The following is a 21,586-nucleotide window of genomic DNA, read 5'->3' on the forward strand; positions in this document are numbered from 1 at the left end:
TGATTTTCCTATGGATGTGGACCTGCAGCTTCTCTGCCTCCTGTAGCAGGCAGGATCTGGGGTCTCCTTACCTCTTTAGCCCATACACGTAGCACACAGCTATGGTCTCCACCAGCATGATGAGCAGCAGAGACAGCGTGGCTGCATAGTCATTGAAGATGTCAAACCAGTAGTTCCCAGCCTCCATGGTGAACTTGTGCCGATGGCACAGTTGATGAGGCACACCAGACCTGGAACACAAGATCATTGCTCATTTCTCTGAGACTCCCTGACTCATCCCACATTGGATGTCAACAAGAGCCAGCGATCCCTAGGTGTGCTGTGGAGGGTGAGTTCCCACATCAGCTATAGGAGCTGCTTTGTAAGGTATTTCAGAGCAGGAAAACAACAACAAAAGTCAGGGTGTTGCTCTTCGGGGGATATCATAATGGTTGAAAGTCTGGGAATGCTGAAGATACCAAAAACATAGCCCCTGAGACTGTGAGAAGTGGACATAAATGTGGTGTGGGGCCCTAGATAAGGATTGGTTTGGGAGGAAACTACAATTTACATTTATGTAGGTGTTCTCACTTGCCAGGCTCTGGTCATATACCAGACCAGATTAAGCCTCCAAGGTAGTAGTCAGAGATCCCTTTTATACCGGGGTGCCAGGGCTCAGTGTTGTCAGATAACTCCCTGTAGCACAACATGGCAGAGTCAATATTTGACTATTTCCAGGTTTTCTTCTGACTTCCAAAGGCTTTCCATGGTGCCTCTGAATTCATAGTAGCCCTTCCCACTGCCATACCATACAATGTCAGCCAGTGGGAGGTTCCCTCAGGAGAGGATTAAGTGCTGGATTGGGAGCTACATGCCTTTGTACTGTGGACCACAGAGACCCAAATTCAGAAAAAAAAAATACCAGGTGCTATCAGGCTTCGAGGAACAGGGAAGAGGATGCTTCCCACATGATAGCTAGGGCATGTGATCAGACATAACATTATCTATCCTGAATATAGAGCCATCGGAGGCACAGGAGTGTTCTTATGATCCTGGCTAGGTGGCAAGATGTTGAAATTAAAAATGGGTCTCTGTGGTACACATTACATGTACATACAGCTCCTAGAACAACTTATCCAAGTGGAACTGAGTATTACCCTAGCAGGAGCACAGCTACACCCATGCAGCCCTTCTGGAGTTGTCTTAGAATCACACGGCCCCTAATTAGACCCTTCCACTGATTGTCTTGCATTTTGTCACCCACCCATGCCCTGCCTCCACCTTCTGGTGTCCTGAATGAAATGCCCTCCTTGGGCAGGTAGCAGGAGATGACCTTGCTGTCCGTCAGAGGGGTGAGTATGGCCGCTGTGTTTCCAAGCATGCTCCCCAAACCCAGCATCAGCAGCATGAAGATGTAGACAACTGACCAGAGCCAGGACACTTCCATGTTTCTAATGGCCTCAGTGTAGACAATGAAGGCCAGGCCCGTGCCCTGGATAGCCTGCTGATGATTAAAAGATACCAGATACACATGTGAGTCAGAGGGGACAAGAATGGAACACCATAGTTCAAATGTGGAATGTCTATCCTCCCTGTCTTGCTGCACTCTTAGAGGTGTGTAACTGTAACACCAAAAATAAAAACCCAGAGACAGATATTGGGGTTCAAGCTTCAAGACGAAGGTTTGAGAAGCAAAGCAGCTGAGCCACTAGCTCTTACATCTACCTCAGTCTAAAAGGGGGTGATCCTGTCTCTGCAAGTTCTCCAGCAAACCTCAGACTGCTGCCTCTCCTCAGGGTGGCTAGAGATTAAATCTCACAATGCAGCCTGAGACATTGGGTTCCTGTCTTTTATATGCCTCTCTAGAGCTGGGATTAAAGGCCTGAGCTCTGTTAATCTTTTAGACTGATTCACTCTAGTGTATCCCTGGGAGGTCTCGAACTCACAGAAATCTACCCAAAGGCGTGTGCCACCACTGCCTGGCTAGCTAGTATCGTTTCTAGGATTAAAGGTATGTATCACCATTGCCTGGCCTCTATAGTTTGTTGCTGGCTTTGCTTTCTGAATCCTCAGGCAAGCTTTGATGAATCATAAATAATATATCATCACATATAACTTTCAGAGCTGAGCTCTCACTGGAGAAATTAGATCATTGGGTAAGTGTCTTGAGATTTTATAGCCCGATGTCACTTCCTTTCTGTTCTTTGCTTCCTTGTCCATCAATTGTTAGAGTCTTAGGCTCATGAGTCTATTGTCATGAATTGTACAATCCTTCTCCACCATGATAGATTGTACCTCTCACTCCAGAAATAAAATAAATGCCTCACTCATGACCTTGTTAGGTATTTGGTTATAGAAACACAATTTTGTATTGACTGATACAAAAATGTAAATAAGCTCAATGGTGTAAGCACAGTGGGAATAGTAGGTGTCAGGAGCAGATAAGGATAACATGACACTGTAATTTTTAAGTGAATATTAGATATCACACAACAATTATTTCACTCTTATTATCAGGAGCCATCAATTCTTAACAATGTCAGTGTTAAAATACACCCTACTGGGGTACTCTGATCTCACTTTCCTGCCCATGACTACCACAGAAAGCACCACAAATCGTAGACAATTGGAATCAATGCCTTAAAAAATAGTCTTTTCAATGATTAATATTATTATTGGTTTAATTGTCACTGTAATGTTAATATTGGATTAGATATGGCTGAAGAGAAAATTAGTGGACAGGGAGTTATTTCTCAGGGTAATTCTTTTCAATCGAATGTAGTTTGACCTAAAGATGCACTTAAATTGGACTAATGGTGACTTTGTACACTGTGAAACTTAACCTAATCACATCAGCCAGCCTCTAAGAGCCAGGTAGTCAACTGCTTAAAACAAGGTTCAAAGAAAGCAAATATAAGTTTTACCCAACGAAAACTCTGTATACTTCTTTTCATTTTCTTTTTAAAATTTTATTTTATATGCATTGGTGTTTTGCTCACATGTATGTCTGTCTATGTGTGTGTGTGTGTGTGTGTGTGTGGGGAGAGAGAGAGAGAGAGAGAGAGAGAGAGAGAGAGAGAGAGAGAGATCCTTTGGAGCTTGAGTTACAGGGTGCTGAGAATTGAACCCATGTCCTCTGGAAAAACAGATAGTTTTCTGCACCGCTGAGCCATCTCTCCAGCCCCCTCATTCCACTCTATATATAATTTTCTTTTCTTTTGATATCCTGCACATGTGAGGGTAGAACATTCTGAATTTCATTTTTCCCAGTATGTTTTCTAACTACAGAATCAAGCCAATTAAGATCTATGAAAGTGATTCTGTCTTACTTATTTTCTGTTGTTGTGACAAAATGCCATGACCAAGGCCACAGAAAATAAAGTGTTTAATTTGGGGTGCATGGTTTCAGAAGGTTGGAGTCCATGGCCATCATGGGGAGAACATGGCAGCTGGCAGACAGACATGGTGTTTGCCCATGAGCGCTTTTATCCCTTTCTGCAAACAGGAGGCAGAGGGAGCTATTTGGGAATGTCCTGGGCTTCTGAAACCTCAGGCCCACTGCCAGTATCAGTACTCCTCCAATGAGGCCACACTTCTTAATCCTTCCCAAGAAACTCTACCAACTGGGGCCAAGTATTCAAACATATGCGCATATGGGGGCCATTCTCATTCAAACCATCACACCCCACACCTTGGCTGCCATAGGCTTGTGGCCAGATCATAATGTGAAATGACTTTTGTCCAACTCTAATAGTCCCCTCAGTGTTAACACTTTTAAATTTCTTCTGAGAACTACGGCAACTTTTAATTATAACTCCTTGTAAAATCAAAAAGTAAATTATATACTTCAATGTAAAACAGCATAGAATATACATTACCATTTCAAAAGGGAGGAATGAGAATATAGTTAGAAAATACTGGACCAAGGCATGACAGAAATCCAGCGGGGCAAACTTCAAATCCTGTATCTCTAATCTGTTGCTAATAGGCAAATGGAAACTCAGGAGGGCAAACCCCAAACTAAAGCTCTAATCTGCTCCAATGGGCTTAGATGGCTCTTCCCTTCAAGTTCTGCTGGCTACAACATGTGACTTTCTCTCTTGATTTGGTCCCAAGCTTCTTGGTAAGTATTTCCTATGATTTTGACATCTCCAACATCTTGAGGTCTCCAACCCAATCCAGGCATCATTTTCATAAATTCAAATATAGCTTCTCTGGTTTCCTTGAAGGGATTCCCATGCCAAACACCTCGCTTCAGAGGCTTTTCTTAACTGTGGAGGAAGATTCTACAACTCCTTTACTCATGTATCATTCAGGTATCTAAAGCCAGAACGACCTGGCCAATGAAGCCATGTTCAGTCATTTGAGTTGGAGCCTGTTCCCCTCCTTGAATTATATTTGCATAACATTTTCCCCCATTGCAGCTTTTTAGAAATACAAGAGGCATTTCCTTTTTACAAGTTTTAGGTTGAGCTGGAGGGGTCTTCACCGAAAGACAACACTCACTTTATTCTGTTTCACACCAGGTATCTCCTTATATTAGTGCTCTTTCCCCTCATCAAACTGTACATTTTGTGTTTCTTTTTGCCCTGCTTATTATTTTTATGGTAGCTACACATGAAAGTGATTACTAAAAACCATGCAATAGAGTTAATAATTGGCTGTTTTGAAATCTCCTCTGCCTATAAAATTAGTCCAACTATTTCAATTTGCCCTCAGGCAGAAAGCATCCTCATTTTTTCCCCAAGCACCACAAGAATGGTTCCTAACACTGTCACTAATTCTGTTGCCCTCTGAAGTTTCTTGAGCTGAGCATCCATAACCCTCAATGATCTTAGCACTGTTTTCTCCAAGCTCTGACTAGGATGTCCATTCAGCCCTGCTTATAGCAGTCATCAGCTTTCCTAATCCAATTTCCCCAGGTTTTCCATATTCCTTCCAAAAGCAGCATGGCCAGCTTCCTGTCACAGCAATACCCCACCCCGTAGTACCAAATTTTGTCTTCCTTACTTTCCTGTTGTCACGAGAAAACACTATGACCAAGGCAACTTATGAAAGAGAAAGTGTTTAATTTGTGGCTCATGGCTGCAGAAGGTTAGAATCCATGATCATCATGAGGAAAGCATAGCAGCAGGCAGCAGGCAGGCAGGCCTCAGGCAGGCAGGTAGGCAGGCATGCAGGCAGGCAGGCAGGCATGCAGGGATACAGCAAGCAGCAGGCAGGCAGGCAGCAGCCAGGCAGGCAGGCAGGCAGACACACCTCTTCCAACAAGGCCACACCTCTTAATCCTTCCTAAACAGTTCTACCAGCTAGGGAACAAGTATTAAAACATGTGAGTTTATGGGGACATTCTCATTAAACCACTTCAGATTCCCTTTTAACAACATAGAAGGAAACCCAATGAAATGATGACATGGAGAGTGTAATATGTAATCAAAGAGGTATAAGACCTGTGGAATAGGAAGGAGAAGGTTAACATAAATCTAAATGAAGATCTTCAATGAGAAAAGACATAAACACAGGTGACAATTAAGACATAGTATGTATGAACTTGCCAAAACCGAGAAGAAATCATGGATTCATAAATCCAGCAGGTTTAATAGTGTTTAGGTTCAGGCCTGGATGAGGTAATAAAAACCCACCCATGCTAAAGTCACTAAAGATGCCAAAGACAAAGGGACATATTTAGGGAAGACAGAGAAAGGACTGCTCACTTATAAAAATAAAAGAATGGCAGACAAGACAGTTCAGCCAGTAGATTTGTTTGTAATGCAGGCCTGAACTTATGTTCAATCTCTAGAACCCATGTAAAAGTAGGAGAGAATTGAATCCACAAAGTTGTATTTGACCGCCACACATGCACGCGCGCACACACACACACACACACACACACACAAGTAATTAATTTAAATCAAAATAAAAGAAAAATTCAGCAGCAACGATTGAAACCAGAATTATAAGGCAAATGTTATCCAAGTATTGGGAGAAAATAACTGTTAACAAAAAAAAAAAAAAAACTACAATTGGCACAAGTTCTTTAAGAAAAGGGGCCAGGGGCTGAAAAAGTGTCTTGGTGTTTAAGAGCGTTCATATGCTGCTGTGCCGAAGGACCTGGGTTCAATTCCTAGTACCCACAGTGGCTTACAGTGTGGCTAACTCTGGTTCCAGAGATCTGACAGCATTTTCTGACTTCTATGGGCACTGGGAATGCACATGGTTCATGTAGACAAAATATACATAAAACAATGTTTAAAAAGATTCTTATACATTGCCAGGCAGTGATAGAACATGCCTTTAATCCCAGCAATCAGGAGGTAGAGGCAGGCAGATCTCTGAGTTTGAGGCCAGCCTGGTCTGCAGAGGGAGTTCCAGAAGAGTCTCGGATACACCGAAAAACCCTGCCTCAAAAAGATGCAAACAAACAAACAAACAAACAAATAAAAATAAGGAAAAAAGAATGACAGAAAACAAATGGGGCCAAATGTTTATGTGGAAGCAAAATCTAACAAAGTTTACAGTCCCTAAATCTTGCCCTGTCCAGGCATGATGGCTCACACCTTTAATCCCAGAATTAAGAAGGCAGAGGCAGGCAGATCTCTGTGAGTTCGAAACTAGCCTGGTCTACAAAATAAGTTTTAGGACAGCCAGAGCTGTTACACAGAGAAACTCTGTCTTGAAAACACATCCTTCTCCCCCCCCCCAGATAAACAAAAAAACTTGCCTCATAGGACAATATTTTAAAGAAGATTTATTTAGTTATATGCATATGTACATGTACATGTGTGTTTGTGTACCATGTGTGTGCAGGTGCCCACAAGGCCAGAAGGAAACATCGGATGCTTTGGGGGGTGACTTTGAACTACTTGATGTGAGTGTTGGGAAGTAAACTCCGGTCTTCTGGAAGAACACCAAGCTTTTCTAACTGCTGAACCATCTATTTAGCCCCACAGGAAGGTATTTTAAATCTAGCTCCTCTCTCCCAAAGATAGCTGGAATGCAAGAAAGAGTATTTACAAATAAAATTGTGTGTGTGTGTGTGTGTGTGTATTTGTGTGTGTGTGTGTGTCCATCCCTGAGCCCAGGGACAGATCTCACGGCCTTGTGCATCCTAAGTTTGCAGTATTTAGAAAGTTATAGGCTCAAAGGGCCAGAACTACATGACAATAATTTTTAAAATGGAAGAGGAGAACCAGGTCTGGCACACACCTTTCATCCAAGCACTCAGGAGGCAGAGGTGGGAAGATCAGGATTTCTATATCATTTTTCTGTCTTTAAAAACGCAAAGACAGGAAAGACAGGAGAAAGTGATCTAAAATTCTTTCACTTTTTGAAAGGGAACTCATGAATACTCTCTAACATTAAGCTGTGTTAAGTTAAATATTAATTAAGAGATTTCAGGAAGGAGATATGAAAGTCCAAATTTCAAACAGTAGAGAATATATATTAGAAAGGAAAGGAAATAAGAGAGAGAGAGAATGGCAGGAGCAGGGGAAAGAAAGTAATTCTAAAAACATAAAATAAAATAAAATCAGTAATTATAACATCTTGGACATAAAGCCAATCTCAAAAACAAGCAAGGAAAAACTAAGTGTCAGAACCAAAAGAAGGCAACCTTAGAACAGGTGCCATAGTTGCCCAAGTGGGATCTAGATCTCGAAGCCTGGGTGTCAGCGTCTTGGTGTCTGAGTTGTGCAGGAATGGAGGGTCAGGCTATAGATCCTGTAGGCAGGGGCCAGAGCTCTACAACGTTGCTGGTTAGTTTTATGTCAACTTAACACAAACTACAGTCATCTGAACAGAGGGGACCACAACTGAGAAGATGCTTCCATAAGTTGCAGGGCATTTTCTTAATTAGTGATGGGGAGGGGAGCAGCCAGTAAGCAGCACCCCTCGTGGCCTCTACATCAGTTCTTATCTACAGGAATCTACCTTGAGGTCCTGATGGAGGTGTAAGACAAATAAACCCTTTCCTCCCCAACTTGCTTTGGGTCATGGCCTTTCTTCATAGCAATTATAACTCTAACTAGAACAACAAGCAAAAAGAGAAAAGTGTTGTAACTCTCCGTGGAAATGGTACACCCCAGAAAACAAAAGAACAACAACAACAAAAAAAAAATAATGGAAAGATCTCCCATGCTCTTGCTTAGGTAGGATTAACATAGTAAAAATGGCAATCTTACCAAAAGCAATCTACAGATTCAATACAATCCCCATTAAAATCCCACCACAATTCTTCACCGATAATAATCAACTTTATATGGTAAAACAAAAGACCCAGGATAGCCAAAACAACTCTATACAATAAAAGAACTTAAGAAGGCATCACCATTCCTGACTTTAAACTCTACTACAGAGCTATAGTTCTGAAAACAGCCTGGTATTGGCATAAAAATAGACAGGTAGACCAATGGAATCGAATTGAAAATCCTGATATTAATCCACGCACCTATGAACACCTGATTTTCGACAAAACAGCTAAAATTATACAATGGGGCCAGGACAGCATCTTCAACAAATGGTGCTGGCAAAATTGGATGAGGGTGTGTAGAAGACTGCAGATAGACCCATGTCTGTTGCCATGCACAAAACTCAAGTCCAAATGGATCAAAGACCCCAAAATCTATCCAGCCACATTGAACATCTTAGAAGAGAATGTAGGAGGTACCCTTGAACAAATTGGTATAGGAGACCGCTTCTTGAACATAACTCCAGGGGCACAGACACTGAAAGAAACAATTAATAAATGGGACCTCTTCAAACTTAGAAGCTTCTGTAAGGCAAAGGACACAGTCGACAAGACCAAATGGCAGCCCACAGACTGGGAAAAGATTTTCACTAATCCTATATCCGACAAAGGGCTGATCTCCAAAATATACAAAGAACTCAAGAAACTAGTCAACAAAACACCAAATAACCCTATTTAAAAATGGAGTACAGAACTGAAGAAAGAAATCTCAATGGAGGAAATCAAAAAGGCTGAAAGACACTTAAGAAAATGCTCCACATCCTTATCTATCAGGGAAATGCAAATCAAAACAACTTTGAGATACCATCTTACCCCTGCCAGAATGGCTAAAATTAGAAACACCAGTGATGACTTATGTTAGAGAGGATGTGGAGAAAGTGGAACACTCCTCCACTGCTGGTGGGAGTGCAAACTCACACAGCCATTTTGGAGATCAGTATGGCAGTTCCTCAGGAACCCGGCAATCCCCCTCTTAGGCATATACCCAAAGGATTCACATCCATGCAACAAAGACATCTGTTCAACTATGTTCATAGCAGCATTATTTGTAATAGCAATAACCTGGAAGCCACCTAGATGCCCCTCAATTGAAGAATGGTTAATGAAGATGTGGCACATCTACACAATGGAATACTACTCTGCAGAAAAAAATAATGGTATCTTGAAATTCGCAGGCAAATGGATGGCACTTGAAGAAACCATCCTGAATGAGGTAACCCAGTCACAAAAAGAGGAACACAGTATGTACTCACTCATATATGGATTTTAGATATAGATCAAATGATCACCAGCCTATAATTCACATCACCAGACGAACTAGGATACAAGGTATATTCTAAGCAATTCATATAAAGTCCCTTACAGAACTGGGAAGGGGCAAGTCCCCCAGAGCTCAGGTGAAGTGGGGGAGGACAGCGAATGGAGAGAGAAGTAGGAGAAAATGAGGGGGAGGAAAAGAAAAACATGTGCGACCAGGAAGATTGAGCCTGGTTAGGAATAGATAATAGGAAAGAGAGAGAGAGAGACAGAGACAGAGAGAGAGAACATGAAAGAGGGAGTCAATATTGGTTTGAAGATAAAATTGAACACGAAGAAAGGTCGAGAGAACAATAAGTTTGCTCTCAACTAACAAGTTGAGCTTACGTGGAAAGGCTATCATAAATGCCCTTCCCAGAGAGTGAGATCAACAACTAACTTCTCCATGGAGCCCTCAACTAATGCCTGTTGAAAAAAGGATCAAACACCCATACATAAACACTGAGTCGAACTAGAACCTAGATGCAGATGGAGAGGACAAGACCATGCAGCAGAAACTCATAGAGACAGCTTAACTGAACAAGGAGGAGCTAAGGGCCACTAGACTGATAGCTGGGAAGCCAGCATGGGACTGACTCAGGCCCCCCTGATTATGGGTCTCAGCCAGAAGGACTGAGCAGTCTAAGAGACCTCAGACAGCGGAGCCAGGATGTGTCCCTGGTTCACAAAAGAACTTTGCAAACATATCCCCCATGGAGGGATAACTGCCTTAATCTAGAGACAGGAGAGAAGCCCTAGTCCCTACTTCACAGAACCTGTCAGATCTACATGACCCCAACTGGATGGCACTCCCCTACATATGGAATTGGGGTGGGGGGGATGGGAGGGGAGGGTGTTTAGAGTGCATGTGAGGGGGCAGAGAGGGTAAAAAGGGAGGGAAGGAAGGAGGGAGGGCTCAGGGGAGTGAGCAAGGGAGGGAGGGAGGGAGGGAGGGAAGGAGAGGGAACTGGATCGACATGTAAAATAATATATTAAACTAAAAAAAAAAGTGCTTTGACTCCAAAATTTAAGTTGAAGGACAAGTTACTGGGGAAAAGGATTTCTATTTTTGTTTCCACAGAAAATGAAAAGATGTGGATTCCTTCCAGACTAATGTGGTTTCATCATGCCAGACCGCCTGAAACAGAGTACAAGCTGATCCTACATTCCAAACAGCTAGACAAAACAGCCTTACAAACTACAGCCAGGATATCTGAATCTTCTTCGAATCCCCCAAGACAGCGCCCCTTATCAGCAGGAAGTAGTTTGGAAAGAACGACGCCCAAATTCCCAAATATTGTATATAAATGTTTGTTTTCATTTAATGGGACTATTATATAAAATTAAATAAAATTAAAAAAAGAGAGAAAATCAAAACAAAACAAACAAACAAACAAAAAACAACCAACTACTCCCTAACCTAACCAATAAGCAAAGGCCATGGAACCTTTATCCTGGCCTTGAAAGTATTCTCTAAAAGCAGTCTGAAAAAGTCTTTATAGTAAATCTAAGAACTAGTCAGAGTGTTCACCTAATACTTGGAATTTCACTGTGTTCAAAGTACAGGAAAACAATTGTGCCTGAGACTCCAATAAAATCAATAATAATAGTGAAACCACAATAAAAAAAGCGTTGAAATACAGACACTGAAAAGAAATGTGCTAAATCATATCCACAGGTTATAGGATAGTTTATAGAGAAAACATGAGCAATCTGTAGTTGTGAGAATTCATTAGGAAATGCATCAAGATTTCAAGGTACAAGACTAACATACAAAAATGTTTGTTTCTTCTGCCACCAACATAAACAATGGTAGAAATAAGGAGAAAGACACTATTTACAATAGCAATGTAACAGATGATATGCAAAGACATTCACAAAGGAAATTATCTGACAGACTTAGGTGAATGAGAGAAAGCATGTTCCTAAATCAAAACCCAATCCCCAGGAACAAAGATGGAGGGAGAGATAACACTCTTCCATATCCCTACAGAGTTTAAAGCAAATCCTGTTACAACTAAAAGGTGAGCCACAAGAGAAGGCCACAGTCAACAACAGAGAGTAAGAAAATATAAAATTCAAAAATACTTAATGTTGGATTTACAAGGCCATTCAGGGCTACACCAGAAGTGAATCAGTCTAAAAGAGAAACAGAGCTCACAGCTTTAATCCCCAGCACTAATATATAAGATAGGAGCAGGGCATTAAGTATTTACTCTTGGCAATTAGTCTCCAGCTTGCTATGAATAATATCTCTCCAGCCCTGGTACAGGACAGAGCTATCTGGTAGCCTGGATGCTTTGCTTCTCTGATCTTCATTGCTTCATTAGTTCATAAACAATGTATCAACCACAATCATCTTACTTGAGCAGCTTTTTATGACTTCTTTTTGTATTTTTATAGTAATTCCTCTATTCTTACACCTCCAACATATACTTTCCCTCTAAATTATACCAGACAGAAGGGGTAAAGAGGGAGGATAGAGAGAAGGTGAATAAGAATAAGGAGCAATGAAACTTATGTATTAAAATGCCATAATTAAATTTGTTTTTTATGTATTTACTATTTTAAAAATGTCATTATTTAGTACAACTGCTAACAAAACAATATTATTTATTTAAGTCTCCCCCTTACTCTGTGAATGTGTGTGTGAGTTCCTAAATATTTTCTTCATGCTATTGACTATTTCTTTTATTGCACAGAAAGTTCTTTCTTTGATGTAATCCCACTGGTTTTTACTCTGTTGCAAGTTTTGGGGTCTTATCCCAAAACATAGGTACACACAAACCTATGCCTTCAAGTGTTTCCCCTGTTTCCCCTTAGACTTTTCATACTTTTGGACTTTTGTACAGCATGTGAGATGTGGATCTAGCATCAGTAATTGATATGATGGCTTTCCAATGTATTCTCTTGGTGTCTTTGATAGAAATATGTGGATTTCCAGGTACTCTACTATGTTGTACTTGTCTCCTTGTCTTTTCTCAAGCCAATACCAGACACTTTGTAGACAGCCTTAAAATCAGGTATTGATATGACTTCAGTTTCGTTATTTTATTCAATAGTGTCATGTAGATTTTAAGATTTTTTTTCTGATTCTATGAACATTATTATTGGTAAGGATTGAGCTGAATCTGTGAACTGTCTTGGGTAGTATGAACACATTAATAATAATAATAATAACAACAACAGTAATAATAACAAAAACAACAATAATAATAACAACAACAACAATAATAAGAAGAACTCTGTGATGGTTTGAATGAGAATGGTGCCCACAGGCTCATATATTTGAGCCCTTGGTTCACAGTGGGTAGAACTATTTTAGAAGGTTAGGAGAGGTGGCCTTGTTGAAGGGAGTGTGTATGCCATTGAGGGAGCCCAGGCTGAACCCAATCCTCTCTTTCTTCTACAATGTCCTACCTCTTACTCCTTCCCCATTCACCCTTCCCCTCCCTCTGCCTCTTGCCTGTGGATTAGATATAAGCAGGCATTCTTCCTGCTAGCCTGCTGCCATGCTTCCTTCCACGATCATAGACTCAAAGCAACTGTAAGCAAAGCCTCAATTTAATGCTTTTTTGATCAGCATAGAACATAGTACATAGTACAGAGTACAGAGTACAGAGTATATAATACATAGTGTCTCTTCACAGGAACAGAAAATTAACTAGGACATCTGCTCCATAGAGTATCTTTCCTTTCCTGGAGTCATCTTGACATCTTTCATTAGCATTTTGACTCTTTTATTGCCAATACCTCTCATTCCCTTAATTCTATTTATTTAGAGCTGAAACAACTGGAGAGCAAAGAGTCCACCTTAAAAAATGGGCAAAGAAATGGGCTACATAGACATTTCTTTAAAAAGAAATGAGGGGACGTCAGGGCTGGCTCACTGGTTAAGAGCGCCTGCTGCTCCTGCAGAAGACCTGGGTTCAGTTTCCAGCACCCACGTGGCAACTCATAACCACTGTCATAGCCCTCTTCTTACCCCTGCGAGCACCAGACATACATTTGGCATACACATACACATGCAAGCAAAATACTCATATGTGTCAAATAAAATAAAAACATCTAAAAATTTAAGACACAAATAGCCAGCAAATATATGAACAAAAAGTCAGCATCATTAATCTTCAAGGGAATACAAATAAAAACCACAATTAGATATTATTGCAAAGGGATCTTAACAGCCATGTGTCAAGGATATAGCAGCACTCTCATGTTTACTGTGATATTCCTTTTAAAAAACTCTAGGATACAAAACCACCCATGGAAGAGTGAACATATACAAATCACGTGGTATGTATCCACAAAGGAATAATACTTAGCCATAAAAAGAATGAAATCTTGTCAAGTGTAAATGTAGAGACAAGTGCAGGCATCATGGTAAATAAAACAAATCATAGACAAATAATGCATTTTTGCACTCATTTGTAGAAAGTGATAAATGAACCTCCAAGAAGATGGAAAGGCAGCGAGTGAAGACAGAGGTTAGACAAGAGTCACAAAAACACAGGAATTAGAAGCAGAAATCGCTGCTTCTGTGCCCAGAAGTGTAGGTAACTCTAATCTACAAGAATCCATGATACACAAAAAATAACTAGAAGAGTAATATATATATATATATATATATATATATATATATATATATATATATAATCCATGTATGAGGAGAAGGAAATGCTAGGGGCATTGGTCTAGTGGCTATATATGTCATACTTGTATCAAATCATCAGGCCCTTCATAGGCATGCATGGATATTATGTTAATAAATAAAATTTAAAAACAATGTATCATGGGCACAAAACTGTAAGGGATTTTGTCTACAATGAGTAGGGAAAACTTTCTATTAATTTCAGGGACATTTAATTGTGTGTCCTTAAAATAATTTTGTTTGTCCTGTATAAAAATCTACATTTTATGTAACAAAAAGGTTTATAGTGTTAATGTGAGAATTGGAAATATTGGTGTTTGAGTGCTGGATAGTTTTATGTCAACTTGGAAGTAGGGAACCTCAGCTGAGAAATGCTTCCATAATATCTGTCTGTAAAGCATTTTTTTAATTAATGGTTGCTGGGAGAGTACACTGTCCGTTGTTTTGTTGGTGGTGCTGGGCTCTATAAATAAAACAGGTTGAGCAAACTGTAAGCAGCATTCATCCATGGTCTCTGCATCAGCTCCTGCCTGCAGCTTTCTAGCTTGTTCGAATTTCTGTCCCTACTTCCTACAATGATGAACAGCAATGTGAGAGTGCAGCCAAATAAACCCTCTCCTCCTCTAAGTAACCCTAAGTAAGACAGTGTGTTACCTTGTCCTTTGCCTTTCTCAAGTTTTGGAAATTTCAAAAAGACACAGGGAAATGAAAAGAATTCCTAGTAGCAGCTGGGAGAGAGCAGGAGTCCAGTCTCTCATCACTGTTGCAGGGGACCATTTCTCTCTCCACAAGTCTTCATGGACCGTGTGGAGAGAGGCACTGCCCACCCTTTCCAGGCCTCTTACAGTGTTCAGCTCTGACTCCAAGCTGCAGTTTCTAATGTGTGGGAACACTTTACTATACTTGCTTGGGTAGGTGGATGCCAGGTAGTCCTTCACCTCCTCCAGGTTGTTGGCTGTCAGAAAGCCATCTTCTAGCTCAAAAGAATTTGTCAGCAGCAGAATCACCCTGCAGAGTAGACTATCATCTTAACATATACCACTAAAAAGCCATTGGCTCTAAAACCTGGGAGGAAGGTGGGTAGCCTCTTCCCTCCTGCCCAGTGCAGAAGAGATGAGAACAGAAACTACCTCCCAACAGGCTACTTCACATCTGGATAAGGGGCCTCCAGTGAGATTGGGTAGGATGCTGGAAGCATTCAATACTTCATAGCCAGATTCGTACCCTTTGGTGGTGACAACACAAGAATTTGGCTAATGCCATTGACCAACCGCTTAGAAATAAGTTTAGAATCACTTAAACATATTTACTTATTTTCAAGCAGGGCCTTACTATGCAACCTTGGCTGTCTTGGAATTTGTTGTGTAGACCAGGCTAGTCTCAAACTTAAGAGATTCATTTGACTCTGCCTCCAGATTGGTGAGATTAAAGGCATGCACCACTACATTTGGCCTAGAATTATTAAGCTTAATTTTATATCACAGTACGAATTAAATGATTTGCATGTATACTGATTTCCATTAATTTAAGTCCTAGTTTAGAGATGGCTACTCATGTAAGTGACCTCCCTACTGGACATATTAGCATTTGTTTTGAGGGAAGCCAAAGACAGTAGACTCAGCTAGATAGGCCTTGCTTACAAATGAGATGAAGACACTGGTGCGTTTTTTGTTGTTGTTGTTTGGTTTTGGTTTTGTTTTTTCCTGAATGCCCCTTTCTGCTAAGTGCAATGCCTACCTTAAATGTCCCATTCCCTGCAAGGCGGCCTTTGCTTTCTGGACCCTCAGTTTCTAGTGCTGGTAGAAGGCAGCAATTAGCACTTCGAGGAAACAGAACTGACCCTCACATTGCAGACCTCAATACTGGTGTCTTTAGTCTACTCCTTGACCTCTGGGAACCCAGTCCTTCCCAGTCTCCCTTTCAGCTCAGGGCTTTGGAGCCTTGCCTTCCCACTTGGGGTCCACGGTTCTGAGGGACAGCTTAGACTCACTTGTTTAAGCAGTTTCATAGTTGAAGGTGGCCTTGAAGCCGTAGATGGAGAAGGACACGATGCTGGCATATCTGGAGGTGGGAGCTGTTGATGATGGACACAATGATGGCATGCTTTTGGCAGTTGTTGGAGGGGTCATTGTAGGTGGCAAAGGCAATCAGGCTGCCAAACCCCAAGCCCAGTGAGGAGAAGATCTGCATGGCTGCATTGATCCAGGCCTTGGGGTTGGCTAGCTGTTTCATCTAGAAGGCCAGTAGGGATAGGGCTGAGGAATCCTGAGCTCTAATCCCAAACTCTTCCCTCCCAGGAGATGAAAGCTCAGAGATGGGGAAGAAATTACTTCCAACTCACAGGTAGTCAGAATGACTTGGGGCTGAATTCTAGGTCCATGTCTCAAAATGTCTCCAGTGTATTTCCTGGCAGGTAAACTACTCAGCAATCTTCCTCTCATACCCTCTATGGTACCCTACACATGGAGAGTGCAATTGAGTATTGCCTGGTCTAATAGTCTAAAACACATAAAACATCTAAATCACCAGCCTGCCACAACAACAGTCTTGCCACACAGGAAATTTAGGTGGATGTGGAGTCAAGTTCGAGGTTACTCCAGTACTGACACTTAAGGCCTATGCAATAAGAGTGTCCATTTTGAAAGGATACAGTCATATGATTCCAGCCATTTGTCCAGCAAAGAATGTGCCCTACTCTAAATTCAATAACATCTACACTGAAGAACAATGGCTAGGGTGACTGGAAAAAAAACGTTAAGGACGGGACCATAGCATTCCCTAGAGGGAAAAGGTCTAAGAAAATATGGGATCAGATAAGGGAGATGACTGGAGAGATGTCCATGGTCCCTAGCTCAGTGGGGAGTCTGGACTGGGCTTTAGGTGAGAACTTGAGCAGGAAGACCTGAAGGAAGGCACAGGCACTAGTCACTAGTGGTAGTGAGGGCTGAAGGACAGGCTACAGAGAACTTAACTTCCAGGATATCTTTAGTCTTTGGCCCAGTCATGGGCTCACACCAGCTCTGATGATTACAGATCTTACCCTCTTTCCCCTTCCTCCCAGGTATCCCAGAAAGGGACAGTCCCCTTCCCTTGCAATCCATACCTTGGGTGTGAACATGTACCTCAGGCCATTGGTAGCTCCGTGGATTGTGAGGCCACGGACCAGGTAGATATCAGCACACAGTAGGGCATCAACGCGATGAAGTAGACCACCTGTAGGCATCCAGGAACAGAATAAGACTGCTGGAGAGACGGGGACAGCCACTCCCACAAAAACCTTAATTCTTTGGCATTTAGGCTGCATCCACAGCTGCTAAGAGCTGTGGGTAGCACTGGTCCTGAGTAGGACACAGGTTCTGAGTATGGTCTAGAGAAAGAAAGTGTGGGACATGGCTGCTCATGTCTGTTGCCCCCATGAAATTTCTTCTCCAGTGCATGAGAGGCAACACTCCCCGAGCCCCTGTTTCTCTAAGAAAGGCTGAAAGGCTGGAGGAGCCCACACAACACGTTTTTTGTTTTTTTGTTTGGTTTTGTTTTGTTTTTTGGTTTTGTTTTGTTTTTTTTTTTTTTTTTTTTTTTTTGTTCTGTTTTGTTTTTTCAGCCAGATTTGACTCAGCTTTCTGAGGTCCGAAGAAAATCAGAAAGACTAATCACTTACAGGATCTATGTTATCTCCAAAGTGAAATTAGTGTCTTAAGGGGCAGAACTGGGTTTTCTGGATGGGATCCGAGGGGAGCCTGGTTAGGCATGTCCATATGTAGAAAACAGTGCACAGGGCAAAGTCCCCACAACAAATGCAACAAATGTACTGATTTTGTGCATTCTTCATAAAAAGAAAAGTCTATTTGGTTAAGCCAATCTTCTTTCCCTGTTGACATGCATCACAATTTAAGGATGTGTTCTTAGTCTCTTTGGCAGGGGAATCTCAGACTCGGGGTCACCCTGACTTCTAAAAGCCTGAAAGTAAGGGCTTTCAGATAAACATCTGCCTACCCTGGGTGGGAAATTTTGGGTAATTCACTTTCTATGTATGCCTAGATTCATAGACAAAAACAAAACAAAACAAAACTTTTCACAAGGTTGGTTTTGTTTTATCAATCTTCTTTTAGGTTGGATCCACCTCTGAGAAACCCAGCTAGTGACCATGTCTTGATATGCTTCAATTAATCTCAGTCTTCCATTTCTTCCTTGGCATGGCACCATACTTCATGTACTTCTAAGACTGTCAGAAGGACACTGAGAATGTGGGATATATGTTTACCATGGCTTCTTACACATTTAGGGGGTTAGTGAATTTACCCAAATATCTAATATGTCAAACCAGGTGAGATGCAAATGGATAAGAGTCCTTTTGCCAGTGATGTGAAAGAAATTCAGGGGCATGGGGGAGGGCTGAACCGGGTCCATAACACTGGGCACTAAGAAGACATTCGGGGAAAGCTCTGGACTTCTACCCCCACCCCCGCCAGTGGGCTGTGTTTCTTCTGGGCTTTCTAGAGTCCTCACAAAGTGGCTTCCTTCTTTTTCTTGTGGGAAGGATGGCTGGACATGTGATCTAGCTTTAGCTTAACCTATCAGGAGAAATAACTCTGACCAATAAGTAAAACTTCAGAGGAGAATAAAAGAGATTTCAAACAAAAAGGAAAAGGCAGCATCTTTCCCCATACATGGAACCCTGGGGCATTTCAGTCAGGGTGGGGGGTCATAGTATAAGGAGAGAAAATAGATGGTGAGGATTAATATGGCATCATGTCCAGACTCTACTTATTTTCACAACTATAAGAGGCCTGGAGAGGAAAGGGCTGCTTTAATATTCAAGGGTACAGACATCACCATTAGATCTTTTGGATCATGCTTGGTCTAGGTTGGGACAGAGCAGATGCTGCAAGGTCTGATCTCAGCTGAGAAAGAACACCCTGATTCTTCTGCTCAGCTGTGAGGCAAAGTGCTTTGGGGCTAAGATGCTGGCCACTATGGGGACTTAGAAAATAATGTGATATGTCATGCCAGAAACAACATTGGGGTTGTCATGCAATATCTCAATGACATAGGTTGTTCTAAGCTTGATGCCTCATGAAAGAACATAACCGAACAAACATGTCAGTGCTGGAGAAGGCAGGCAGGTGATCAGGAGAGTGAGATCTAGGGGTCTCATGGGATTGTCAGAAGAAGAAAAATTGTAAATGACTAAGTCACAAAGGATGTGAAGAGAATATTCATGCTGCATGTCACCAATAGGATGGGAAGAGCTTGGAGTAAATATGGGCTATGTCCTGAGTCTGCTGTCCCTGGCTGTGATTTTGCGAATAATACTTTGCCTATCTAATCCTTTTGGGAGTGACCTCATGTATCTACTCTGAGGGGCTGTTAGAAGAATAAGACACCGTGATCCACTATGGATTTGCTTTGCCTAATAGCTGAGTATGGAGCATTCACCCCAGTTTGAAACAGGTACGGGTGATGGAAATACAACAGATACTCCAGCCCTAGGATGAATGGAAACCTGGGCATTTCAACAGAAAGAACGAGCTTAGGCAAATAAAAGGCCTTTGCTGGGTATTTTGGCATATCTGTGGCCTAAAATCCCAACACTCAGAAGGCTGAGTCAGGAGGATCACTGAGTTTGAGGCCAACTTGGGCCGTTCAGCCAGTTTCATGCCAGCCTGAAGTACATAAGGAGACACTTTAAAAATAAAAGCCAAAACAAGAACTAAAACCCCATAACACACAACAGAACAAAACAAAACAAAACAAAACAAAACAAAAAAACCAAGGGAGAACCCAACAGTTCTGGGTAGTATTGATTTCCTGAAAGCACTTTGAAATGGGACCACAAATCCAACTACACAATAAAGTCACCAGAGGCTGGCTAGTCTGATGTTGAGTTTCCCTCCACAGAATAATAACTCTGGCATTTGAGGGGGAAGGACTGAATAGCAGGGTGTTTGAAGATCTCCATGTAATAACCTGGTACAGGTGAATGTGAGAGCTGGCTGGGGCATGTCATTTCAGATTCAGTGCTACAACTTTAATCACTTCTGACACACTCCACTGTCATCTAGTACAGGGACATGCCAATAACACCATCCATGCCTTTTTACCCACTGAACCTCTACTCTGGACAGCAAGAGATAGCTCCTAGCATGGACCAAATTCAGTCCCATCACACTCCCTAGCACACCTTGCTGGTTGACTCAGTGCCCCTCAGGATGCACAGATACACCATCAGCCAGGCCAGGATGAGGCACAGTGCTGGCTCCCACTGCACTCCTCCATTCTCCTGGATGGATGGTGAGATGTTGAGTGTTTTCCTGCTCCAGAAGTACTGCATTGACGAAGCCTTTTCATACTCCTCCTCGTAGCCTGTATGGTTACCATTCAGTGGGCAGACAGACCACAGCAGGGGATCCTTTGGAATGAAGTGAGAATCAACAGAGAGCCAAGGGAAAGGCCAAGGGCTTGGTGGGATGATAGGAAGCGTCTTTGACAGGAGGCTTCACACCTTGTCCTGTAAATATGGGCTAGCCTGGCTTGTGTGAAACAACAGAGTACAGTGGATCAGAGGCTTCCTGGGCTAGTCTTTCCAGATCCTTGTAGCTACCCTGTTCAAAACCAGTTGTAGGTCTAGAGAGATGGCTCACTAGTTAAGGATACTGGCTGTTTTTCCCCAGGTTATATTCCCAGTAACCATAGGATGTCTCCCATTCTGTAACTCTAGTCCCAGGGAATTTGACACGCTCTCCTGGCCTCTGCAGGCACCAGGCATGCATGTTGCACATAGACATTCAGGTGAAACACCCACATACATAAAATAAATAAGATAAACTTTAAAAACAATTTAAAAACAAAGCTGTGAAGGTACTTGAGTTAGAATCTTGAGCAGTGAGCCCATTTGTATGTACAGGCCACAGGAGGGAGACACTGTGGTGTCTGATGGAACCAGCAGCAGGTCCCAGCTAAGAAACAGAAGCCCTCTAAGCTCAGTTGCCTAGCCGACATTCTCTGGGCCCTCTGCTGAGGCCACTCTAACTCACACTGTTTCACATATTTGGCTGCAAATCTGAGGATACCTCTGGGGTCCTTTGCTTGAGATGAGCTCGACGTCAGTTTTTTTGTTTGTTTGTTTGTTTGTTTTTGTTTTTTTTTAATGTTCCTGCCAATGAACATGCTACATGAAGAAGCTCTAGGGCATGGAACAACTGAGAGATTTTCAGTGTTCTTCTCCCTTCATCTGCATCAGAAGGTAAAGATAGGGTCCTTATATTTGCTTTGCTAAATGTACCCACTAAGAAGGACACACACCCTCCCATAAAGTAGAGTCCTATAGAGTCACTTGTAGCTCCTTGGATTGAACAAAAGCTCTCATGTCATGTATATGGCCATGCCAGGGTAGATTTATATGTTCCGGGGACCTG

At 42.0% G+C, this 21,586-nt stretch overlaps 1 pseudogene; it reads right to left on the bottom strand.

Annotated features, from left to right (window-relative positions):
- LOC127235933 (sodium- and chloride-dependent transporter XTRP3A-like) overlaps positions 1-21,586 on the bottom strand; it is a 205,519-nt pseudogene that overhangs the window by 58,379 nt on the left and 125,554 nt on the right.

The sequence above is a fragment of the Phodopus roborovskii genome, unplaced genomic scaffold (assembly GCF_943737965.1).
Source record: "Phodopus roborovskii unplaced genomic scaffold, PHOROB, whole genome shotgun sequence".
NCBI lineage: Eukaryota > Metazoa > Chordata > Mammalia > Rodentia > Cricetidae > Phodopus > Phodopus roborovskii.